Genomic DNA, 27,452 nt, shown 5'->3' with positions numbered 1-27,452 from the left:
GTGTCTTGATTTGGGCCTCAGTGCAAAGTTTGGATTGATATGGGGAGATGGAAAGGCTGATTTCAGGAAGGAGAGTGATTGCAATCAATGATGGTGAGGTAGAGAGCATCTTTAGTCATCTGTTTGGAAGAAGAGCCTAATGTAGTAATGATAACAGTGGCAACAATATTGACATTAATACTGGTGCTGGTGTAATGGAAGCATGAGCAGTAGCATAAATAGTGGTAGGAGTCATACTACAGTCTTGTTTTTTCACCAAGAGTTTTATGCCAGGCAAGATGCTAAGTGTTTCACACCCTTATCTTTTCCGTCTCACTAAGTCCAAGGCCATAGTACCACTTTTTCTTCATTATAAAGGTGAGGAACCAAGGTTTAGAGAGATCACATAACGGGCCCAAGAACACATGGCTGGTGAGTGCCAAAGCAGGTATGTAAATACTTTCTGTCTAACTCCAGAGCCCCAAACCTCCAAGACCAAGCAGTCTCAGAGGACAACCATAGTCTAGTGCTGGTTCTGACACTAAGTAACCCCTTGCCTCATTTTCCTCCACCATAAAATAAAGGCACTGGACAGTGTAATCTTTAAGATTCATTGCATTCGTTCCACGATTCAGTTACTTCCTCAGAGAATGGGGATAATAATTGTACTGTGTGGATTGGATGAGGCAATGAGATAATGCATGGAACAGTGTCAGGCAAACAGTAGACATTCAATAAAATTTTAGAGTCCAATAAATAAAATGTTATCATCTCATCAAATAGCCAGTTTAATTAATTACCTCAACATTTATTCTACTGGCTATACCCTAAACTCTGGATGAAGGAGATGTTGCATGGTTAGCATGAACCTCTCTGTTTACATCCAGGGTGGAGAACGTCCGTACAGATGTAGGTCATAACCAGGGGGATAGGTTGTGAGAGATCCTCTTTTTCATTGAAATGTAACTGCATACCTATTATATTTGGCAGTAGCGTTCTAAAAGTACCAATGTTTATAGTTTCAGTAGTCAAAGTGAGAAGTGGACAAGACAGCCTTCAGACTAACTTTGAGCCAATCTATTTCAGAAGGTACATACTTACAAATACAATAAGCCCTCACTTAATGCCATTGATACATTGTTGGAAGCTGTAAGCAAAATGATATATAATGATAACAATTTTATGATAGGCTAATTGATATGAAATTGGTATAAATAAGAATTAAGTTCCTACGAGATATTTCTGGTTGCAGAAACATCACCAAGCTTCTAAATAAAGACTGCAAGCTCTTCTAATATTAAACATTGAAGTAGGTTGGGCATAGTGGCTCATGCCTATAATTTCAGTGCTTTGGGAGGCCAAGGAGGGAGAATCACTTGGGATCAGGACTTTCAAGACCAGCCTGGGCAAAAAAAAAAAAAAAAAAAAAGAATAACTGGGAGTAGTGGCATGCACCTGTAGTCCCAGCTACTCGGGAGGCTGAAGTGGGGGGATTGCTTGTGTTCAGGAGTTTGAGGCTGCAGTGAGCTAGGATCATGCCACTGTACTCCAGCTTGGGTGACAGAGCTAGACCCTGTCTCAAAAAAAAAGAAAAAACATTGACATAGATGTGAGCTCTAAATACATTTAAGAACGACTAATGATTTATGCAACTTTTGTTGAATATGTGAGTAATGGTAGTTACTGTGGTGGTGGGTTAAATTGAGGAATAGATGTTTGCAAAAGTGAACATTGTAAGAAGCACTTTGAACCATCATGGAGTTCAAAAACAAACAATAACCGATATGGTGGCACATTGAGCACTTTTACACTGCATCATTTTTCGCCATGCATTTGTATACTTTTTAATTTTTATTTGACAATAATTTGTATCCATTCATTTCCTAACCCGCTTATTCAAATTCAGGGTTATGAGTAGCCAGAGCCTATCCTGGCAGCTCCCCTCAGGGTACAATGTGGAGACTAGCCCTGGAGAGGACATGATCCCATCACAGGGTACATTCACACACTCACACTCACTCAGACTGAGACAATGTAGACTTACCAGCAGGTCACTTAATGTGCGTAACCTTGGGATATGGAAGGAAATCAGAGAACCTGGAGAAAACCCACAAAGACTTGTGGAGAACGTTGCAAACTCCACACAGACAGTGGCCCTGGCTAGAAATCAGTTTTGTTTTGTTTTTCCCTCATCAATATTATAAGGAAATGAGGTTGAACAAAATGACATTGTTGGAGGACCTGCTGTAATTCATGAGAAATGAGCAATTTCTAAAGCAGAGTCCTGCTTTTCCTACTTGTTTTTCCATTGCCTTTAGTCTTTATGTCCTACTTATGCTTAAAAAATAATTTAATTATAAACCAGATAGGTTCCTTCCTTCCCTTCCTTGTTTTTGCTTTTGGTGCCTTTTCCTCCACTTCAGTGTTGCTTCTAATTGCAGGCTGTGAGAATTGAGATGGCCTGCCCAAGGTGTACTCTTGGTTTGTGGCAGACATGAATAAAAAATTCAGTTTTCTCAGTTAGATTTCTAGGCCAGGGTTCATGTGCTTTTTTACCTCAAAGATTTTTTCTTTTCTTTCTTTTTTCTTCTTCCTTTCCCCGCTTAGCAATAGGCCTGTTTCTCCAAATAAAATCGTACGCAGGAGTCCAGCATGTAGAACAGATAGAAGTGGTGCTTCTCAGGTTGAGTGAGACCTGGGGCTGTGCCTGCCTTTACTGGCCTTCCTCTTTCCAACCTGTGTCCTCCCTCCAGCATCCAGGCCTCTGCACAGAACAATTAAAAAGCAGCCTTGCCCTATCCCTTATAATTTCTCTAATGATGTAAGAGCACTGTGAGTTTTATCACACTTATTATAGGTTTTAGCTTTTTTTCTCAAGTGTTAGGGGTGTAGAGTGGAAGAGAATTAGACCCCTACTTGCACAAAACAAAGTTTTTAGTTGCTATCTACTTCAAATATTCAATTTCTAATATTGGCTGATTATTGCAATGAAGGCTTGTATTGGTGCATGTAACCAAAGTTTAAAGAGAACTATTAACTTGCTAAATAGCAGGAACCATGATTTTTGTTTTCTGTCTTTTAACTTAGAGATTCACTTTTCAGATTTAGACCCCATGAGAATCTTCAAACTAAATGGTATCAGGAAACGTATATAATGTTTTTGGCCTCAAAGTCATATCTTTTTTTTTTTTTTTTTGAGATGGAGTCTCACTCTCTCGCCCAGGCTGGAGTACAGTGGCGCAATCTCGGCTCACTGCAACCTCTGCCTCCCGGGTTCAAGACATTCTCCTGCTTCAGCCTCCCAAGTAGCTGGGATTACAGGTGCCCACCACCATGCCTGGCTAATTTTTTGTATTTTTAGTAGAGATGAGGTTTCACCATGTTCCCCAGGCTCGTCTTGAACTCCTGAGCTCAGGCATTCCACCCGCCTCGGCCTCCCAAAGTGCTAGGATTACAGGCGTGAGCCACTGCGCCTGGCCCAAAGTCATATCTTTTGATTAACATGTTTATGTATGAACAGTGGCAAAGCATGAAAGAGAATTCACTGTTCAGATCTGTTGATTACTATCATGATTAGTGGAATTTGAGTGTTCTTGGGAACTGAGAAAGCAGTGGGAATAGATGGATTTTCTGACTGAAAATTGTCCATACCCTTGTGGGCTGGCAAATTCGAAGTCAACTCCACTGGACCTTTGTCTGCTTGCTAATAAGATATACTGATTCAATGAGTGAAATAAGTTAGAAAAAGTATTATATTCTTCACTCAGTTTCTCCATACCCAAAGAATACATGCAGATCAGATTAGATGGTTTCATCATACAACAAATGAGAATGTTGGCTGTTACTTCATAAATACATGGAGCTCTTTATCCCGAGAGGTTGTCTTGTCTATTTTTCTAGTTATTAAAGGTTTATGTCAGATTCTCTTATAAATGTTTTAAAATGATCCAGACTTAGCATTTCTATTTAAAGAAAAAGTCTTAAATGGAATTTGGAATCATGTATTTTGGCTCATTTTAATTAATTTAAGATAATGAATTTAAAGGAAAATTTACATTTTGGATAGTTCTAGTATCTCCCTTTTTTGATTTTAAATGTAATACATACTTATTGTATGCCACACAGTGTACAGAAATTTAAAGACAAAAACCTGTTATCCCACTTCACAGAAATATAAACATTTAAAAAAATTTGGTAATAATCTTATAAAATTTTTATACATCCATGCATTTAAAATATATTTTACTGTACATGTTGATCTTACTATGCTTTTAAAAAATTAATAACGTATTTTAGAAATCTTTACATCAACATTTTCTATAGTTGCACACTATTTAACTGCATATTATTTTATGTAAGCAGTTCTTTATTAATGGATGTTTAACCTGATTTCAATATTTTGTTTTTATAAACAATGATGTGGATATCTTTTTGCATTTGTGTATGTGTCAGTTACTAGATTTGTTAGGATAAATTAGAGAGGTGGAATATGCATTTAAATTTGGATAAATATTGTCAAACTGCTCTCCAGAATTTTTGTCATTTTCTTTTCATGTCAGTAACAACATGGAAATGTCACAATAAAATAAGCTGAAAAAAGAAATAAAACTATTTCCACTTTTCTATATATGTCCAAGTGAACAACAAAAAAAATTTAAAACATCTTCAGTGCAGGATCAGTAGAGCTGACCTTACTCCTTACTTCCCATAAGGTCTTACTCAAATCAGAAAAGCATATTTAAAAAATTATTCCCATAATCTGTTTAGAAAAGGCAAAGAAAAATATGTTAATTTTTAGCTAATATTAAAATGTTACTTTGTCACGTTATTTGGGGAGGATGCTAAGATGCATTTTTATGGCAGAGACACAGATAATGAAAGGAATTGTTTATTTATCGAGTATACTATTTGTTCAAGGATTCTATTTCATAATATGCTTTTAGTATGAAAAATATATAAATAATTGTAGAGAAATATAAATTTGTTTTTTGTTCCTGCTAAAGTTGTAGAGATACACGTCTAATTAGTATCCTCAATATAAAATAAGCTACTCAAATGCCACAATTGTAATAAAATATTATACCATTCATTTGAACTAATCTTCAGATAATGATCACATCCTTTTATGAAAATAATTACGAATATAGTCTTTGCAATGTGATATATGATATATCGTAAATGACTAAATGACACATAGTGAAAACTTAGTATATTAAAATAACAAGTCATATTTATTCTTTTTAGTAATAAATTTGTTGAACTGTGGAAAGAGAAGGTTTGCTTATTTTAGGTACCTGGGTAATAACATTACTTCTTAGATTATTTTTTGATGAGGGCAAAATGAATGGAATAAACATTCCAAGAAGAAAAGAACATCAGCGGGAAATTATAAACCAGTATCAAGAGGTTGGTGAGCATAGGAACTTGATTCCACATGGAAAGAGAAGAGGTACCTCTGCCTCACCAGAGCTGCACAGCAGATGTAGGAGACTCCCTTGGAGCATGAGCCGGGCCTTCAGAGGAAGCACTGCCCTGTACTGTGCCCAGCAGTGAGGAGTATTCACAGGTGCTGAGTTGCAGAGTACTCGTACTCGGTACACTCCAGATACTAGCAGTAGTCTCTCTTGGGAAGTGGCAGGAGGTTGTATGTAGATCAGAAATGGCTTTATGAAATATAGACTACATTCTTGGAGTGAGAATATGAGAATTAATGACTGGTCTGTTAAATCTCTTTGAAGCCAGGGGGTGCTACCACTTCTGCTGATCAGTGTATTTAGGAGTGAGATGGTTAGAAAGGCTTGAGAATGTATCTCTAAAGTTCTAGATTCTAACTTACAAGGTTTGAGATGAACCATCTTCTGTTTTTCAAGTTTTCAGGATTGGGAAGAATGACCTTCATGGGTGGCTTGTTGTTAGGACCAAGAGGGTTTTAAATTGAAATATGGGGCTAGTAAAGAGAAGAAAATAAAACTAAGCAAAACTTAAAATTAATAACTGACTAACAAAAAGGAGGGGTGAATGAAGGTCCTGAAAATTCTCTGGAAACCATAGTAATAATGGGGATGGAATTAATACCGTCAGATATCTGTATGCTGAGTATAAAGTAGAGGTTTTAAGCAGAAAACTAAAATACAGCATAAGGAGTGTGAGCCAATCTTGTCCCAAGGATTAAGGGGAAGGACTTACAATGTAAGGACTAACCTTTCTCTTTGCAAGAAGCAGATTAAAAAAATGCAGAGGACCCACTATGTATTATATAGATGCACATGCAGTGCTCACACATACATACACACACAGAATATATATACATACACAGACAAGTGTGTGTATTCATATACACACCCCTACATATTCTCAAGAAGGAAATACACTAAAATGCTAAAGAAATTACCTACAGGCAGTAAAATTGTGGGTAATTGTTTTCTGCTTCTTTATAGTTTTAAATGTTTCAACAGTAAACATCTATTACTTTGACAATATAAATAGTATTTAAGTAATATTTTTAAATCCCAGAAGTATCAAAACATATTTGAGTAGATTGGGTATGGATAAAATAATTGAAAAGAGTAGTTTTTGGCTACTTTTTGAAATCAATAATGTTTTAATTGTTGGGATTGTAAAACTGTCAATCGTGTAGGTATAGTAATGTCGGGGAATTTCATCTCTACAGATTGTCTCCCAAAATTTGAAAAATTGATGCTTTGCCCTAAAAAACAATCTCTCAAATGATTGAGGAAACAATGGATTAATTGAATACTCTCAACTTAATTCTAAATTAAGGGAGAATTTGTTGGTCAAGTGAAGACTGTATATAGCTAGAACTGTAACTGAGAATTTATGCAGCAGATTTTTAAACAATACAAATGAAAAAATTTTTTGCCCCTTAAATATAGAGCTAGTGGCTCTGTAGCACTTGGCCCATGGGAGATAATCTAAAAATGTGATATGTGTAATTCCATGACTTAAGACTGTAAAAGACTGAGTGGTATTTAGTGGACATGGCAATATTCATGGAATAAATGAATGAATGAATGAAAAGGTGATTGAGTGATGGCCTGTGGATGTGGGAGGCTCTAATAATAAAATTCTGACAATAATTGATAACAAAGAAAAGGAGAGTGGTTGTCTAAAGCCTCACACACCAGTTTTCAGAGTACACATGTAAAATATAGAACCATGAAAAAAGATTTAAAGTTGTGTATGGAAACAGAAAAAAAGGAAAAAAAAAAAAAAAAGACCTAACCCATTGCTTAATTGGCACCTTCTCTATGGGATCCTGTAGCAGTTTTTTTTGTTTTCCTGTGCATTCATTTCTCTTTTACAAAATACTTAACCATTTATTTCTCTATAACTCCACTTGCAGCCTTCTGCCCCACCTCCTTCCTAATTTTTAAGCACACTGTGTCATCTTTGTGTTCCTCTCATTCTCATAAAAAATATTTGCACATTCCAGGCGTTTCATAAATATTTGCCGATTTGCATTGTTTGAAACAGATGGTATAATGTTAAAAGATGACTACAGAGAAAGAAACACTACTAAATTCTATTTAATATCTGTTTTCTCTGTAAAGGATAATGGTTTTTCAAATTAGAAAGGGCAGCACAACCGTAACTAAAAGAACCTGAAAACCTCAAGTAAGTGTAGAGATTCTAAATGAGCTCCTAGCTGCCTTAAGTCGCTACAGATTCATCTCATGGCACTAATGGAATTTTCAGCTGGGATTGTGGAATCACTCTTGGAAAACTTTGGAAAATCCAGAAAAGAGGAGAGATGAGCCAATTTCCTGATATTTTGAAACAAATGGATGCCTAAAATTAGACATATTCTGTGATGGGAACTACTAAATGGATGAATTGACGCTCTTGAGGAAAGACAGTAGTCATTAGATGCCAGCCAGGATGCCAAGCTAACCTCATTTCCTTTTTTAAAAAATGATTACTGAACCTAGAGTAGAAAAATTCCCAGGGCATAGTGTATCTCAGTTTTTGCAAGTCACTGAGAAATGAGAAATTATATTCTGGTTGTGGGCATTTTGTGAATACATGTATTGTATGGTGAGGGATTTATGGGTTTTTGAGCAAATGATCTCCTAGAGATAATCAAATAGAAGTCTGGTCTTTAAAGAGATGCTGCTTCAGTATGGTTCTGTTCAACAGTTTATCACAGTCCCATTTGTTCATGTTTTACAAGTCAGAAAATTAAGAGGAATAGTCATTGATGGTGTGGGAGTTAAGGGTGGTCTAAACTTAAAGCCTGGCCCTGTCATTACCTGAGTGACCTTGAGAAAATTACTGAACCTCTCTGTGCCTTAGTTTTTTCATTTGTGAAATATCCCCTAAATGGTAGCTAGTGCTTATTTAGAATTTACTGTACTAAATGTTTTATACATGAAAAAACTAAGCCTTAGAGAGATTAAATAGCATCAAGTGGACAGAAATAGATTTCATTAGGATTAATAATGGACAAAGAAAATGAAATCTAGGAGCAATAAATGTAAAGTTCATAAAATTTGTACTTTTATTAAATCATTTGCATAAAATTGATCTAAATGTTTTCGTTGACTGTGAGATGAATATGATTCATTGTCGTGTCATGGCTTTAAAAATTAGAAACAGAAAAAACAAGCAAACAAAAAAAGAAACTGGTCCCATTACTCTTGAATAATTTGACCATATCTAGAATATGTATCTTTTTCTTTTTCTCCAGTTTGTTAAGAGGGACGGATTGTGGAGGTGGACACAAAGTTACAAAGGGACTAGCTGGAAGAACTAGCGATAATAAGTTTGGAAAAGTGGAAACTTTGAAGGAAGCATGAATGCTGTCTTAAAATATTTGAAGGGTGTCATTTGGAAGAGGGATCGATCTATCTTGTGATGCTCCAGTGGCAGAATGGGCTCCAAGGGTAGAACTGATGGGAAGTCCAATTTGACTTTTGCATTTTTTTGCTGACCTTCAGAACCGTTTAAAGTGGGATGGTCTTTTCAGGGTGATAAACATCATCTTCTCCAAGTCATGGCAGAGGCAGGACTTTCTGAGAGATACAATAGAGGAAATTTCCAAATTGGATGGGGGTAAATGAGCTCTCAATTCTCTTCTAAATCTAAAAATTTATTCTTCTGTGAGAGAAGATACAATCTTTGAAAAGAATGTATTTTCTAATGATGAGTGTTATTACAAAAGTGCTTTGAATGGCATCTGATGTATGATAAGCCTCAATAGATAATAGTAATAAAAAAAAAAAGAAACAGAATTGTTCATTGACACACTGAGAGAAAGAGCTAACACAGAAAGCAGCTTAAGATGGTATAGCAGCGTGGAAATAACTTGGGCTCTGGTGGCAAAGATCTAGGTTCCCCTTCCAGATGATTAGCTGTGAGCGAGCTATTATTCTTTAAGTTTCAGCTTTGGAATATTTAAAATAGGAATAATATCCATGTCAAAGTATCAATGCGACATGTAAATGAGCTATGGCATGTAGATATTTAAATACAGTGCTTGATGTATAATAGGTATTCTGTAAAAAAGTTAGCTTTTACATAGTAATAATATTATATTTAATCATAATAGTCAAAATGTTATCTTAAATTATTTTAACCAATAAAACTTCCAATGGTCAAGTTAAAAAAAAAAAAAAGGCACCTACTCTCCTTTAACTTTATAAATTTAATTGAATTTTTAAGAATGTAAACAAGTTGAAAGTATAAGAAATATATTTTTCGTTTTCAAAAATGATGAGTATTTCAGTGTTATTGGGAAAACCATGATTTTAGTAAAATTTAAAGCTCTGAATTCATTAGGTTACAAGAAAGGCAATTTCCTCTTCACAATTAATTGTAAGACATTTCTTCCCTTATTGAAGGGAAATCATCTGTGTTTAAAGAGCATTTATATTGAGTTAAGAAGGTGACATTTCTTTGACGTTTGTATGCACATAAAGGTAACTTGTAGAGAGAGCTAAGAACACAGGAAGTGCAAATTTATAAAAAAAAAAACCTTTCACATCAAAAGCTACTTGATATGTATCAAATATACTCTTAGACTTCATAAGGTTATTCATTTTAGAACTTGGGTTTTCTTTCTTTTTAATCTCTTAAGATTACTGGCTACAGTATTATCTTGCCCAGATTCATAACATTCTGTTACAATTTTGCTGAATAAAAATGAGTCTGATTTTAGTAATGAAATGTGTTTGATTCATACCTCGCCACCCCACCCAGGTGTCAGGCCAGCCCAAGCTGTTTAGCACAATGAAAGTTCTTGTTTGACCATAACTGCACATCTCACTCCATGGGCAATCAGCATTTTAATTAGTGATTCAAAAGAAAGTCATTGTCCTCTAGTTGCTTTATCATAATTGCCAAATAATTTTCCATTGAATAAATAAATAATGTAAAGGAGAAACCTCCCCTCATAATGCTGTCATTAAGGCTTCATTTTTTTACCCCCTCATTTGTATTTGTATTAACACACAGCCCACTTGAAAGGGAGTAATTATAATGGCTTTCTGACAGTAGCCTATGGCTTTTAAAAAAAACTAGTGATGGTTTCCTTTTCTATCACCACTTTGCACTGCATGGATTATTTTAAGGTTTAGATAAAGGAAGCTCTTGGTGGCTGGTGTCTCTTCAAAGGTGTGTGAAAGTGAAGGATTGATTTGCTGTGTGCATCATTGGAACTAGGTAACTTGCATTATGACTCTGATGTACTGTGTAATTGATGCAAGTCCTTTCATAGCATTCTGAGATTGAAATCAATATTCATTTGGAGTGCAACAACTGTAATAAACTACATTCCTTTTGTAAGCAGTGGTCTAAGGTTTTGTAAAGGATCAGTTAGAAGTGACAGATTAACATTTTGGTCGGGCTGGGGTCTATTTAAATAGATATGAACAATGCCTTCTAAACAACCCCATTTAAAACAGCTGGTTTCATGAAATTAACTTTTTGATTTTGCCATATAGAAACTTCTTTTGCTTTGCCTTTATATGAGTCTCTTTTCCATCTGATTACAAACCTGGACCCAATGGAGAAGAGCAATAATTATTTTCATGAATAAGTTTATTTTCATGAAAATAACCACAGATATGTATATACCTTGACAGAAATGTCTTGTCAGTATTATATTTTTCAAAATATTGATGACTGGCAATTGGAATTTGCATTCTTTGTTTAAAAATGGGTATGCCTTGACAATATCTAGTACAGAGTAAAACTTCAGATACCAAAGAGATACATTCTGAAGAACAAAGAAATCAATATCAATTAATTCTTACAACCAGATGGTGTATTTATCATCATAAACATTGCCATACGAGAACTGGCAGTGTAGAGGCCAAGAGGGCTGGTTCTGGGGTCAGACAAATCTGAATTCAAATCCTGGCCCCACTGCTAGCCAGCTGTATTACCGTGGAAAAGTGATGTAAACTTTAGTCCCAATTTACTCATCTGAAAAATGCAAATGTTAATGGTAACTACCCAGAGTAATGCAGGGAAAATTCAGTGATATAATTAGCATAAAAGCGTTGAACACATTGCTTGGCACATTTTAAGCACTTGATAAATGGTGGTGAATCATAAAGACATTATGTCATACCCATTTTTTTGGTATCAGAAAAAAAAAATCTCTCCACCCCATTTCTACAACCCTCAAAGTGCCTCTCAGAATCTCATTGCCTGGACAGCAAGGATCTCAGTGGCTCTTTTGCTTCCCAGCTAGCCTGCTCCTGCCACCCCAATCTTCAAAAAATATTGGTCTGCCTAATGCTGTTCATCAGTGATTCCTTTTACCATATCAAGTTCAACATTTTTCATTCATTTTTTTTTTTTTTTGAGATGGAGTTTTACTCTTATTGCCCAGACTGGATTGCAGTGGCGTGATCTCGAATCACTGTAACCCCTGCCTCCTGGGTTCAAGCGATTTTCCTGCCTCAGCCTTCTGAGTAGCTGGGATTACAGGTGCATGCCACCACGCCCAGGTAATTTTTCGTATTTTTAGTAGAGACGGGGTTTCATCATGTTGCCCAGACTGGTCTCGAACTCCTGACCTCACCTGCCTCAGCCTCCCAAAGTGCAGGGATTACAGGCGTGAGCCACTGTGCCTGGCCAGGTCTGACATTTGTATGTTCAACTCTATTCTATTCTAACCACTGCCTCCAATCTGTTGCTATGTGGCTTGAAGGATTATCGTGAGAAGTAGAGGATGTTCCTTATGGAAAGTGCCTTGCAGAGGGCCTGGTACTGGAGCAGCAGCAGCAGCAGCTGCAGCGTGAAAATCAAAGCCAGTGTTTCAATGCTTACAAAGATTAGGAAATGTTCTAGGTGATTTCCCTGAATTAAGAACGACTATCCCCATTTTACAGAAGAGGAAATTGAGACACTGAGGGCAGTTGGCACATAGCAGTTGTTCAGTAAGTGGGAGTTATTTTTACTATTACTACTTCACCTAAGTCCCTGAGTAGTTTCCTTGTTTTCTCCAAATGTGTGTATTTCTTGCACATTAGGAGTCACAAATTATGGCCCAGGCGTCAAAACCAGCCTACAGACACATTTGGTTTGGGCTGTACATGGTTTTAGTAACCAGAGATTTTCACATAAAAATGCCTTTCACATGTGTGCACTCACCCTCTTGCCCCTCTAAACTTCCTAAATCCCACCTATTTTTCAAAGCGAAGATCAAGTCCCTTCCCACTGAAGTCATCCCTAATTATTTGCACCCTTGTGTTCCTTTCTCTTCTGAGCCCCTTGGCACTTTTAGTCTTTGTATATATTTAATTTAACATTAACTTAGATAATAAATAAGATATTTTGTGTTGTTGACTGTAACATGCTTTTACCAATTAGGTTCTCATAGCAAGAGCCAATATAATAATTGGAGGAGTGGTAATAGAACAATAACTGTTACGATTGATTATGACATGTATTTTATACCTGTAAAGGCTATCCCATAAAACTACATGTCAAGGTAGGTATTATCATCCCCAGTGCACTGATGAGGAAACTAAATGGAGACTTGTGGAGGTTAGGTGGTATGGCGGAAGTCACAGGCTGGACATTGCAACCTGCATCTATCAGATCCCAAACCCTGTACTTTTCCCACCTTATTCACCAGGCTGCCTCTCTGTAGCCTCCTGCTCACCTACTACATATTTAACCATGTCAGAGGAATCTTGTGATTGGCCTTTGAAAAGTATATTTACCTTTGTTTACAAAGTATAAGGCATAAACTTTCTGCCTATGGGAAAATAATGAAGATAGAGGTTACAAGTCGATACGAAATAACTTGAAAAATACATTGGAGCATATACTTTGATTTTTGAAGAAAAAGTCTATATAACCTGCTTAAATATTATCCTGCAGGACATTTCCATTAAAGTTGTTAGAAATTATACATTCTTGGAGATTAAAAAATATTACTTTTGTATAAGAAAACCCAACTCATTTGTTTAATTAGTGCCTGTTTAAAAACTTTGTAATGCTCTCCTTCCCCTAATTCATTGTAAATATTTAAAAGGATAAATAATATATTTTACTATTATTAACGTTCATCAAAATCATGATAGCTTTTTATTTGCCAGTGTCATGTTGGAAGTTTTTGTTCTGTGGTTGCTTTACAGTGAGTTGCTGTGCTTTACCAAAAGTTGAGGTAGGTGACTTTGCCTTTCTGAGTTCAGACAGAATCTACTGCCTTTAAATTTTTAATCTAAAACTGTTAACAGTTTTACAAAAAGAAGCAATTCTGCCTGAGAGCTGCCCTCAAAGACATCTGCACTCTTCTGAGCAGACATAACAAAAATAATGCCAAACACAAATTTAAAAAAAAAAAAGAAAAGAGGCCACACTAAAACCTTTCCCAGTCCTGTCTTCTGTGCTGCCACCATCAAATATGGCTACCAGTTAAGATCACATTTCACATCTCTGACACAGACGGTTTGACAAGAAGCAATCTGAAGGCTTTCAGAAAGAAAACTGTCTGCAGTATTTTTTGTGTGATATCAATATTACAAGGTCAAATTCATTTTTTTCTAGTGAGACAAAATGTTAACCTTCTACTTGGATTCACTGCTGACCCATGACATCACTTTTGGAATGAATATTTTTTTCATTGGAAGGTGCGACCTAATCTCCATATTTCTTCTATGTATCTTATTTCCTAATTTTTTTTTTTTTTTTTTTTTTGAGACGGAGTCTCGCTCTGTCGCCCGGCCTAGAGTGCCGTGGCCGGATCTCAGCTCACTGCAAACTCCGCCTCCCGAGTTTACGCCATTCTCCTGCCTCAGCCTCCCAAGTAGCTGGGACTACAGGCGCCAGCCACCTCGCCCGGCTAGCTTTTTGTATTTTTTTTTTTTTTTTTTAGTAGAGACGGGGTTTCACCGTGTTAGCCAGGATGGTCTCGAACTCCTGACCTCGTGATTCGCCCGTCTCGGCCTCCCAAAGTGCTGGGATTACAGGCTTGAGCCACCGCGCCCGGCCCTTATTTCCTAATTTGACTTTGAGTCAGAATCACCTTTTTTCATACATGTGTTGATGCTTTCTGCTGCTGGAAATAGATCTGTAGGCTGTTAACAATTATTGTCATTCTAATACATTCTAAAAATGCATTATAAAGGTGGATTGATTCTCTAGTTTTATAATAACCTGAATGTAGCATTGGTAAAGTGGATGGGAAGAGTATTCAGAATGCATCATTTTCATATTAGACATTAAAATCCTTTAGTAGTTTTGAGGTTTTAGGAAACATCTTTTCCTGCTTTTGGTATAAAGTAATGATAGAGCTTTTGTCTTGAGTATTCTTTTGCATTTTTAAATACTATATTACAATTGAGAGCCTAGATTTGTTTGTTTATTGTGCATGTATTTACAGAGCATGCAAAAATCCACCATCTGTAGTCTGGCCTTATTATCCAGTGGGTCTCTCATAGGCATACATTTAGATCAACTCAGCAAATACTTATTGAACGTTTACTGTATGTCGGCCACTAATGTAGGGGTGCAAAGATGAAAAAAGGACACTGATGTGGCCCTTAGATGTTCATAGTATGGATAAATTGAAGGAAAACCAGACACTTTAGTTTGTTTTTGGCAGAAGAGTAACTTGGTAGGAATTTTGGACAGAACAATAGCAATACACATTCTAGTAATATATGTATATGTGTGTGTATATATGTGTGTATGTGTATATATGTGTATGTATATGTGTGTATATATGTATATGTATGTGTGTGTGTGTGTGTATATATATACACACATATATTTTCCCCCCCCCAAGACAGAGTCTTGCTCTGTCATCCAGGCTGGAGTGCAGTGACATGATCTCGGCTCACTGCAACCTCTGCCTCCTGGGTTCAAGCAATTCTCCTGCCTCAGTCTCCAGAGTAGCTGGGATTACAGGCGCCCACCACCACACCTGGCTAATTTTTGTATTTTTAGTAGAGAAGGGGTTTCTCCAGGTTAGCCAAGCTGGTCTCAGACTCCTGAGCTCGTGATCTGCCCGCCTCGGCCTCCCAAAGTGCTGGGATTACAGGCTTGAGCCACCGCGCCCGGCCCTTATTTCCTAATTTGACTTTGAGTCAGAATCACCTTTTTTCATACATGTGTTGATGCTTTCTGCTGCTGGAAATAGATCTGTAGGCTGTTAACAATTATTGTCATTCTAATACATTCTAAAAATGCATTATAAAGGTGGATTGATTCTCTAGTTTTATAATAACCTGAATGTAGCATTGGTAAAGTGGATGGGAAGAGTATTCAGAATGCATCATTTTCATATTAGACATTAAAATCCTTTAGTAGTTTTGAGGTTTTAGGAAACATCTTTTCCTGCTTTTGGTATAAAGTAATGATAGAGCTTTTGTCTTGAGTATTCTTTTGCATTTTTAAATACTATATTACAATTGAGAGCCTAGATTTGTTTGTTTATTGTGCATGTATTTACAGAGCATGCAAAAATCCACCATCTGTAGTCTGGCCTTATTATCCAGTGGGTCTCTCATAGGCATACATTTAGATCAACTCAGCAAATACTTATTGAACGTTTACTGTATGTCGGCCACTAATGTAGGGGTGCAAAGATGAAAAAAGGACACTGATGTGGCCCTTAGATGTTCATAGTATGGATAAATTGAAGGAAAACCAGACACTTTAGTTTGTTTTTGGCAGAAGAGTAACTTGGTAGGAATTTTGGACAGAACAATAGCAATACACATTCTAGTAATATATGTATATGTGTGTGTATATATGTGTGTATGTGTATATATGTGTATGTATATGTGTGTATATATGTATATGTATGTGTGTGTGTGTGTGTATATATATACACACATATATTTTCCCCCCCCCAAGACAGAGTCTTGCTCTGTCATCCAGGCTGGAGTGCAGTGACATGATCTCGGCTCACTGCAACCTCTGCCTCCTGGGTTCAAGCAATTCTCCTGCCTCAGTCTCCAGAGTAGCTGGGATTACAGGCGCCCACCACCACACCTGGCTAATTTTTGTATTTTTAGTAGAGAAGGGGTTTCTCCAGGTTAGCCAAGCTGGTCTCAGACTCCTGAGCTCGTGATCTGCCCGTCTCGGCCTCCCAAAGTGATGGGATTACAGGTGTGAGCCACTGTGCCTGGCCTCCCAAGTAATATATTTAAATCATCACATGTCTCTAGTGGCTACCATATTGAGCAGCATGAGTCTGTAAAATAAGATACCTTCAATTAATTGAAAATCATGTTTTTGAATACTGTGCGATTGAGAGAAATGCTTACCGTATAATGTTAAATTAAAATATTTATTTACAAAACATTGTTCACAATTTTTATCTTAGCTGAAAATTACATGTATCTCAATACACACACCTAAGAATAAGGAAATACACCAATGAAAATGTTCACATAGGCTAATTCTGAATGTTGGGATCATGGATAATTTTTACTTCATTTATGTGTATCTGTAGTTTTCAAACTCTTCATAATGAAAATGTATTACTTTTGTAATCAGAAAACACCAAACATGCAGAAAATGGATCTTTTCAGTATTATAGACCACAATACCCATATAATGTTTTTAAAATCTGAGTTATAAATCAGATATAGTTTTGCCATTAAACTACATCCTATAGCTATGCTCTCTAAACTATTCTATTCTTAACCTATTTGTGCATATCTAAATTGTTAGGGTGCTCTTGAAATGAGCCTCCATGCCCTCTGATAAAAGTAACATATGTGTCTTCATAGATTTTAAAATAAGAAGCTTATAATAAAAGAGGGAGAGAACACAGGAGGCTGCTACTACACAGGTACAGTGATCACTGAGATTTTCGAAAGTAGAAGGCAGCTGGCTTAAATGATTTTGAGGAAGTTTTTGGGATCAGACAAATCTAGGTTTGGGTCTTGGCTTTGCTACTGACTGACTGTAAGACCTTGGATAAAGCACTCTTAAGTTTCTGAGTCTTGTGTCCTATTCTTAAAAATGGGAATATCACCTCCCCCCACCCCGTGCCCGGTGCGCGGCCTGGGAGTCCGCGGCCCGAGGCGGAAGCGCCGGGCGAGCCCACTGCGCGGCCATCGTGGGGGAAGCGAAGGTGCCTGATTCCACCTTCCTCCTAAGTGAAGGTTTCTGTCCCTGGAGAGGAGGCGGCGCCCTGCATCGGCCTTCGTCCTCCGCGGGAGCTGCGGCGCCAAGAGAACCCAGCCAGCAAGCCCACGCCGGTGCAGGACGTACAGGGAGACGGGCGCTGGATGTCCCTGCACCATCGGTTCGTGGCTGACAGCAAAGATAAGGCACCCGAAGTCGTCTTCATCGGGGACTCCTTGGTCCAGCTAATGCACCAGTGCGAGATCTGGCGGGAGCTCTTTTCTCCTCTGCATGCACTTAACTTTGGCATCGGTGGTGACGGCACACAGCATGTACTGTGACGGCTGGAGAATGGGGAGCTGGAACACATCCGACCCAAGATTGTGGTGGTCTGGGTGGGCACCAACAACCACGGACACACAGCAGAGCAGGTGACTGGTGGCATCAAGGCCACTGTGCAACTGGCGAATGAGCGGCAGCCCCAGGCCCGGGTTGTGGTGCTGGGTCTGCTTCCGCGAGGCCAGCATCCCAACCCACTTTGGGAGAAGAACCGACGGGTGAATGAGCTGGTACGGGCAGCACTGGCTGGTCACCCTCGGGCTCACTTCCTAGATGCCGACCCTGGCTTTGTGCACTCAGATGGCACCATCAGCCACCATGACATGTATGATTACCTACATCTGAGCCGCCTAGGCTACAAACCTGTTTGCTGGGCTCTGCACTCCCTGCTTCTGCGTCTGCTGGCCCAAGACCAGGGCCAAGGTGCTCCCCTGCTGGAGCCCGCACCCTAAGCATCCTGCTGCCTTCCCACAACATTAAACTCTCCTTCCTCGGTTAAAAAAAAAAAAAAAAAAAAAAAAAGGGAATATCAGTATATGCCTTACTGGCTTGTTGCCAGAATTGAATATGTAATACATATAACACACCAAGCATGAAGCACACAGTAGGTATCAGTATTAGTTCTTTCTTCCTAATCTGCCCTACTCCCAATCATAGATATAGTTCAGGTGTTAACTTGCTGGTTATCCCCTACAAGAGAGGTTGGTGAGAGCAAGTCTGCCAGGCTAGGAAATATCAGGGAGATCTTAATAAGCTTATGGTATGGTTTGGCTCTGTGTCCCCACCCAAATCTCATGTTGAATTATAATTCTCAGTGTTGGGGGAGGGATCTGGTGGGAGGTGTTTGGATTATGGGGTAGATTTCTTCCTTACTGTTCTCATGATCCCGAGTGAATTCTCATGAGATCTGATGGTTTAAAAGTGTGTGGCACTTCCTCCTTAATTCTTTCTCTCTCCTGATAGCCATGTGAAGATGTGCTTGTTTCCCTTTTGCTTCCTGCCATGATTGTAAGTTTCCTGAGGCCTCCCCAGAAGCAGAAGTCTGTACAGTTCACAGAACTGTGAGCCAACTAAACCCCTTTTCTTTATAAATTACCCAGTCTCAGATATGCTTTTATAGCAGTGTGAGAATGAACTAATACAGTTGCCAAGTAGGTTCCATAGGGAATTGTCAAAATATTGAAAAAGAGATATTTGTAATTTGATTATTTAAAATAAGATGTTTTAATTTCCTATTCTTCATTGAGGCCTTTACTGCTAATAGCAGCCTATTCTCTTGTCTACTATAAAAGCAACAAGATTACAGGTTGATTTTAGGTAACTCAATAAGAGGTGTATGTCAAATTCAAATTATTGTTTACATAAGATGACCATGATTCAATTCAAAAACATAGCATGTCCTCCCATACCTAGTCTTCTGGCTGGCCCTGATTCAACTGTTAGGTCTCAGCATAGACGCCACTTTCTGGGACATCTCAGATACCTCAAGTTTGGTTTGACCTTTCTGTGTACCTCTTACCTTGCTCACTTGCAATTATATGTTAATCAACTGTTCTTCACTAAATGTAAGCCACCTTAGGGCAGGGACTCTGTATGGTTCCTCCTTGTATCTGCAGTCTTTACCGTAGTTTTGGATCCAGTGGCTATTCAGTTAACTTTGGTTCATGTGAATGGTTTGGGAAGAAGTCACTCATGTTAACGGAGTCTACATAGCAACAACAATGTGCTAAGTGATTTTCCTTTTTTTTTTTTCATTCCTCTCTGTTCACTGTGTTCTTTTTGCTGGTTTTTCATATTTTGTGGAGAGCTAAAGAAGAATCAAAATCTATAACCTTTCCTGTCTGATTTTACTTCTTCCTAACAATGACTTTACTGTCCTTTTTACTCTTCCTTCCAATTCATTCACTCCTACTGTACAATCTGTCTCTTAGCTGTAGTATACTCATTCATCGGAAAGCTAGTTTAAATATATTGCTAGTCTTTTGTATGCCTTTTTATTGCTTTTGTTAATTAGCATTTGATGTAAATAACAACAGATTTGGCTTCTTGGATTCAGAGCTTGAGTTCCTCATCCTTCTCCCGGATACCCCTTTCCGTTTTTTCCCCCGTTACATTGAAGCTGTTCCTCTTATTACAGAGTTTAGCAAGGCTTAATCCTTTGTAGCTAAATTCCAGGGACTCTCTAGGATCTGCCAGCTCAGGGAAAGGGGTGGTGTTAGATGTGATGTGCTTCATGCCCTTCCTTCCTGCCTGGTAAGTGTATCATTTTCTCCAGTTGACCCAGTGAAGGGAGGTTAGCAAAACGCTTCTAATTCCTAGGTCAGATCATAGCCTGTAGCCTGGACCACCAGCGTTGGCAGGGAATTGGGCCACTGCCAGACACTTGGAGATAGGCACAAGGGCCCTATTTTTCTTGGGCTGAATTGAGTAGTCTTCCTGCTCCCTCCTCTTCTAGGAGTTTACATAGATGGAAAATAAGTTTTCTCTTTTGGCAAAATAGCAAGGCAGTTCAGAGAAAGACGTGCTTGGGCACTGAATCAGGAGGAATAGGAATCATTGGAAAAGCTAGAAAAGGCCTGATTTTCCAGCCTTTTCTTTCTAAAGCTTTTATTTTCTCTCTCTCAATATATATTGGTATAATGAGTTTGTTAGAAAGGAATTTCATTTTTTAAAGGCTCGTTTACTTAAACTACTTACTCAGATTAGGTTAAGTTGGTATTTCTCTCTCTCTTTCTTTCCCTCTGTCTTTAATTTTCTTGTAGCCCAGCTTCCACTTAATTTTGGCAGCTTGGAGATCCCATTTTATTTTATGAATGCTCATTGAGGAGAGGTAATATATTTGCCCCCACCCTTCAAGCCATCTACATTTGTTTTCTGTATCATATGATTTAGTACTTGGCTATAAACAGCTCTATTATAGATTCCTTTCCCTTCTATGCTACCCTTTAATACGTGAATTTACAAGGGGCAGTAGATCTCCCAGAAGCAATATACATATTTTTAACAGTACGTGGGGAGGCTGAACTAACTTGTACTGAGAGTAATAGGCCGGATATCATGGAAATGGGAATTGGCACAAATAGCTGATCTCAGTTAAAACTTTTCCTGTACCTTCTTTTGTATATCACATGATCCTATGTCCAATGTATAGTCAAACTTAAAGTAGAAAAAAAATCACATATATAGTAGTGAGTTTTCAAACTAATATAACCTAGACTATTTTCACTTAACATATAGTTACTCATAAAATATCACTTTTTTATGAATTCAAGAAGTTTCTTGGGGGTAAACTTAGTGCCTCATGCCTTGGACCATCATGTAGGTTACACTTTAGTCTCTGTCATCAATCTTACTCTCTGACTTTGGAACACTTAGTCTTTGTCTCCATGTGTGAAATACATTTACAGCTCATAAACAGTAGCTTTCCCTTTAAAAATAACATGCGGATTTGAAAAAACATTGAGATCTTTTCTGTATTTCTGCCTCGATGTCATTCATTGACATTTTACTGTGTCATTTCTGTGTTGTGTTTTGTGACTAAACCCCTGCTATTCCCTATTTTTAAACTGTGATAGATGGGTTTTGATAATTCTACTTTACAAGGCAAAAGCTTGAACAATAGTGGGAATGATAAAAAATAACAAGTGAGTGAATGCCACCACAAAATAAACACAAAACTCAGTGCTATAGACATTATTCTGCTGCTACTATTTTTCTTTTTCATGCTGGAGTTTCGCTGTTAGACAATTTTGTCATTTTGGGATATATTTGGACTCCGTGGAATTTATATTTATATAATTCCCATCTGAACCTAGTATCTATGGCAGTTAGCATAGGCAGATAGATAAGTAGGTAAAATAGTCATGTATACCTGGCCTGGAGTAGTAGTTGTGTACAGGTACAGTGGGAACACCAAGAAATAAAGAAATACACTTACGGGGAAAGTTGAAGAAAATATTACGGAGGAGATGATGGGGGAGACTTTTTTTGAGGTGATGGGGGAGATATATATATTTTAACTTAATTTTATTTAAGTTCCAGTGTATGTGTAGGATGTGCAGGTTTGTTACATAGGTAAATGTGTATTATGGTATTTTGCTGCACCTGTCCATCACCTAAGTATTAAGCCCGGCGTGCATTATCTATTTTTCCTGATGCTCTCCCTCCCGCCACCCTCGATGGGGGAGGTATTTTGAAGACAGCTGAGGAGTTTGATTAGGTGGAAGTGATCAAAAGTGGTTTAGTAAGAGGGCGTAACAGGAGCAAAGGCAGAGTAGGGGAAAGGCCCGGAGTTGGGGAAGAACAGGGGACTGTGTGATGCGGCTAGACAGAAGGGAACATAGGAGTAAAGCGGGTAGGGATACATTTTTCATAGCACCGCTGGAAAGACTGGCATGCCAGGTGAAGGGACGGGGCCTTTCTCCTCTATGCAGTGGGGAACACTGACTGTTTAAGTGGGGAAGAGGATAGAGTCCGTTTCTTAGAATAATATCGATTTTAATATTTAAAAATGAATCAAGAAGTGAAGAGAATCTTTTAAAGTAAAAAATTAAGGGAGACTTTGATCAAAAGTAAAGGGGATCATCTAATAATCTGGAGAAGACTATTTGTAGCATAAGTTTCAGTTTCTTAGGAGAGCTTTTGAATCTCCAAAAATCAGCCCAGTATTTCCATTAATAGTTCTCTTTTATTAAAGAGACTTATATTCTGAAGGGGCTTAAAAATATGTAGAATGCATTATTTATCACACGCTATAAAATATGAGTTGGGCTCAAGCCTGTAATCCCAGCACTTTGGGAGGCCGTGACGGGCGGATCACGAGGTCAGGAGATCAAGACCATCCTGGCTAACACGGTGAAACCCCGTCTCTACTAAAAAATACAAAAAACTAGCTGGGCGAGATGGCGGGCGCCTGTAGTCCCAGCTACTCGGGAGGCTGAGGCAGGAGAATGGCGGGAACCCGGGAGGCGGAGCTTGCAGTGAGCTGAGATCCGGCCACTGCACTCCAGCCTGGGCGGCAGAGCGAGACTCCGTCTCAAAAAAAAAAAAAAAAAAAAAAAAAAAATGTGAGTTGGAATGTTAGCATTTCTAGTCTTTTGCTCAGACTCTTCAACATTGTGGCACGTGGTCCTGGAAGGAACTGTGGATCACTGAACCTCGTGATCAAATGGAGTTGGGTCTTTTCATTTCTGTAATTAAGACAGCCCATTCCAAATTGTGAGGGAGTATTACTGGCATAATAGTGGTGTGAAAATACTGAATGCCAAAACCAAAATGAGAAGAACTGAGTGCTGCCCATTAAGAAAAACCATCCCAGATGATTAATTATATTGACAAACTACATCCTTAAAATATTTGCCCTCCAAATGGATTATGCCAATTTATACATTATGTACTTGTTGATATTGTTCGTTTAATAGTGGCAGAATTACAACTTTGAATCAGACTTCCGCAATTAAACTGTTGATTCAAGTGGTCTTAACTGTCTTAGTGAGTTGTACCTCCCTTTGGCAATGCTTAATAAATGCAAATCTAAAATGCTGGCATTGTAGCTTTAAAAATATGCATATTGTCTGGCTGTTGAGGAAAGTAAAAAATAAACCTGAACATTTGGATTTCAACCATTGAAGCAAAGACAGAAAGATGATTGAATTCAGTCTTAAATTTTATAGAACTAAATTTAATGGTGAGCACAATCGCACTTGGTGGTGATTGTTTTCAGTGCTGCATTATTAAGTTATGTAATGGCAGGAGTTCAAACTCAGTGATTGCCGAAATGGTAAATTTAAGGAGTATTTGAGATTGCCTGCCAATATGCAAGTGTAAGGGTTTCAGAGTGCAGAAAATATTATTTCCACCTTCCTATTTCTGTAGCTTAGAATTCTTATTCAAATAGTTTTTAGGGATTATATTTAATACACTGCTTTAAAAATGTTTAAAAATCTCATTTTATTCCCCAAAGATTTGTTTTTTGCTGTTGCGATTAGATGATGACAGCTAGCTGGCTTTTAAAATTGATCAGGAAGTATTCTGGCAGTCATTCAGTGTTGTAATAGCACTTTAATGGATATGAGCTATTCACCCAGATCAGACTCAATGTCAAAACAGGCGAAAATACAGCTGTCACTCTGGACAACAAGATACTCATATGCAAGCAGCTGCTTAATACACTGTAGAAAGGCCGCCTTTTAGTAATATTTAAAAGGTGTGTCAATGCCAGTGTATGAGTATACTGTAAAGTCGGTGTATGCCATTTAGAATGGAGGGCGAGGACATGCATGTATTTTATCTGTACATATACACAAGTGCATTCTGTGAAAATAACCTACGTATGTACTATAGACAAGCAGGAAGGCCTTAATTCTTCTTTGTTTTAATAGACATTTTTTGTGTTTAATACATGCAAACACATGCACACCCCCCCCCCACACACACACTTGTTTGACTGTGTTGGTGGAAGCCTGGTGTTAATGAAGTCAAGGTTCTTTATTCAATCTCCATATGAGGCCAGTTAACCCCGTTCTGAACTGAACTCAAATGCTGAACCCCCTCTCCAGATAGTCAACTTATACATGCAGGCATTGATTTTAAGGAGAGCCAAAATTGAGGAAAGCACAATCAGGACAATTACTGGTAAACTTACTCACAGCATTTCAGCAGCAGACTGGTGTTATTTCCATTATCACCTGAAGGACAGTACCTTCATGAAGTTACGATACCAGTAACTTCTCATGTTCTGTCACTAAACATCTTGAAGCAACTTCATGGATATTAATTTATTTGATTCTTAAGTTAGTTATATGAAATGTGTAGCAAAAGGAAGTTTATTATCCAGTTTTATGATGAGGCAACTGAACGGTTAAGTGGATACCAATGCCATATGCCTAGTTTTGACTATAGCTTAGATGTCCAGACTCCAAGTTCAGTTCTCTTTTTATGACACATGACACATTCCTACATTTGTAGTTGTCAGCTCACTATGTGCTTTTTTGTTTGTTTGTTTTTTTAGAGACAGGGTTTCACTCTATTACCCAGGCTGGAGTGCAGTGGTGTGATCATGGTTCACTGTAGCCGCCACCTCCCAGGCTCAAGTGATCATTCCACCTCAGCCTACTGAATAGCTGGGACCACAGGTGTGCACCACACCTGGCTAATTTTTTATTTTTTGTAGAGATGGGGCCTCACAATGTTGCCCAAGCTGGTCTCAAACTCTTGGGTTCCCAAAGTTCCCAAAGTTATTCCCCCTGCCTTGGCTTCCCAAAATGCTGGGATTACAGGTGTGAGCCACTGCACTTGGCCCTTGCCATGTGTTTTGTGAACATCTATTGCATGCTCCAGATTGTTCCAGGTAGGGTAAATGATACAATGTGATTAAAACAAAGATTTTGATCTCACAGAGCAGTATGTAATAGACATATAATTTGCTGCATATAAGTAGACACAATGCTAAGCCAAATAAATGCCAGCATAGAAAAGGAAATCAGATGCTGGGACAGTATGGAAGGAAAGCCCATGTGAAGAAGACTCATCTTCTTAGATGACTGTAGGCACCCTTTGAAATAGACTATGATGAAGTCTAGATTCTGTCAACTGAACAGGAAGTTGAGAATAAGGACAAAAATTTGTTTAGGTGAATAGTGACTGCTCATGGTGACCAGAATGCAAGATAAATGCAGGAGGATTGTACATGATGCGGCTGAAGAGAGCCAGACTGAACATTTGACTTACTTCTTCAGACAAAAGGGAAATCATGGGAAGGTTCTGAGCAAGGCAATGACAGATTGGAACTGGGTTTTAGAAACATTAGTTTATCAATGGTGCATAGGAGAGATAGAAATGGAGAGAGTAGGTACATGAGAAGACCGATTAGAAGGTACTTAACAACCTTACAACATTCAAGGCAAAAGGAAATAAAGGCTTGCAGGAGGATGCCAGCATGCCTAAGGGTTATTTCTTTATGGAGCTTTTGAGTGCATTAGAACACCACAGCACATGTGATTAGTGACTTGACTTCTAACTTGACTTCTAACTGCTAGCATTCTTGCTCCAAGGCTTTCTCTGACTGCTGAAGTCCTGGCCAGGGAATTAACACAGTCTGCATGGACTGACAGAGATGGTATGTAAGTACACCAGTTTCTCCACTCTATGGATGTGCTAATCCTTATATACAGTTTACACGGACTCCCAGAGTTCCTTGGCAGGATTGAGCTCCAGTGATCCACAGTGGTAGCACTGACTGCATATTCTTACAGGCTGCCTTGTCTTCCCTGTGGCACTTCTCCATACCCTTCCAGTGCTTCTGTTACTTCCAAACAAATTATTTGTACTCAAATCTTGAGCTCATGGACTGCTTCTGGGAGATCTTAAACAAAGATAAATGCAAAGTCCCAATTTGATCTTGTGAGCCTGTATTATATATAGGGGTTTTCTGAGTCAGAATTTTTACTGGTACCAAGTTCAAACTTTGGTTCAGACTGGAAATTACAGTTTGTTTTGTTCTTGGTCCCCGAACAGTTTCAGCTTGCCTATAGTCTCTACATATCCAAGGCAGACTGTCAAATCAAATAAGAACTCTAAGAGGTGACTTGGCCCAATCTCTTTATATTGACAAAGAAATGTAGATTTCAAAACATTTTGAAAAGTAGAAACAAAATTAAATTTCAATTGTAATATGTTAATATCATAATTCCACTTAAATATGTAGGCCTATTTGGTCCAGGCATGGGTGAATCACACCTGTAATCCCAGAACTTTGTGAAGCTGAGGCAGGTGGATCATTAGAGGTCAGGAGTTCGAGAACAGCCTGGCCAACATGGTGAAATCTCGTGTCTACTAAAAATACAAAAATTAGCCAGGCATGGTGGTGGGCAATTGTAATCCCAGCTACTCAGGAGGCTGAGGCATGAGAATTGCTTGAACCTGGGAGGTGGATATTGCAGTGAGCCAGGATTGTGCCACTGCACTCCAGCCTGGGCAACAGAGTGCGACCCTGCCTCAAAAAAAAAAAAAAAAAAAAAAATATATATATATATAAAATGTGTGTGTCTATTTGTATATGTGTATATACTACATATTGTCTTTGTTCTCATTAAATCTGTGAACCAGTTAATATCCATCACCTATTAGAAAATTAGTATATCATGCCCACAGTGTCACATATATTCTCTGCCCAGTGGTTCATGCGCTTAACTGATGACCACTCTAAGAGCTATCATACATCACATAATAATGATAGCTTCCATATTTACAGTCCACAGCTATATCAGTTACCTCTCATCACATTCTAACATTGGCCAAGTGTTAAGCTCTGCTTATATGTACTCCTATTGTTGGTATACTGACATTCCTTTAATGTATTAAGAACATGCAGTGAATTGTTAAATTAAGAACAAGATTGTTATTATAGGCACAAATGTCCACTGGCCTTTAACCTTTGAACCTTATGCATAATAAACAACTACATTTATTTAATAATGTTTAGAGGCGTTATTTGAAAACACAATATCAAAAACAATTTATTATAAATTGAAGTGATGACAAATATAAATCAGATAATCGGTAATTCTGAGGATAAA

The 27,452-nt window shown here is 38.1% G+C and overlaps 1 protein-coding gene and 1 pseudogene across 3 annotated transcripts in view; both read left to right on the top strand.

Moving 5' to 3' along the window:
* LOC117069535 overlaps nt 1–18,373 on the top strand; it is a 42,623-nt pseudogene extending 24,250 nt beyond the window's left edge. The window contains exon 2 of the transcript XR_004431583.1: nt 17,572–18,373. The product of XR_004431583.1 is annotated as a platelet-activating factor acetylhydrolase IB subunit gamma-like (transcript). The remainder of the gene's footprint in view (nt 1–17,571) is intronic.
* NPAS3 (neuronal PAS domain protein 3) overlaps nt 1–27,452 on the top strand; it is an 880,768-nt gene that overhangs the window by 76,250 nt on the left and 777,066 nt on the right. The gene's annotated exons all lie outside the window — the stretch shown is intronic.

This window comes from Trachypithecus francoisi, unplaced genomic scaffold (genome assembly GCF_009764315.1).
Source record: "Trachypithecus francoisi isolate TF-2019V2 unplaced genomic scaffold, Tfra_2.0 Lachesis_group3, whole genome shotgun sequence".
In the NCBI taxonomy this organism is placed as follows: domain Eukaryota; kingdom Metazoa; phylum Chordata; class Mammalia; order Primates; family Cercopithecidae; genus Trachypithecus; species Trachypithecus francoisi.
Note: the sequence above shows the minus strand (reverse complement) of the source record. Positions and strands in the feature narration are given on the sequence as shown.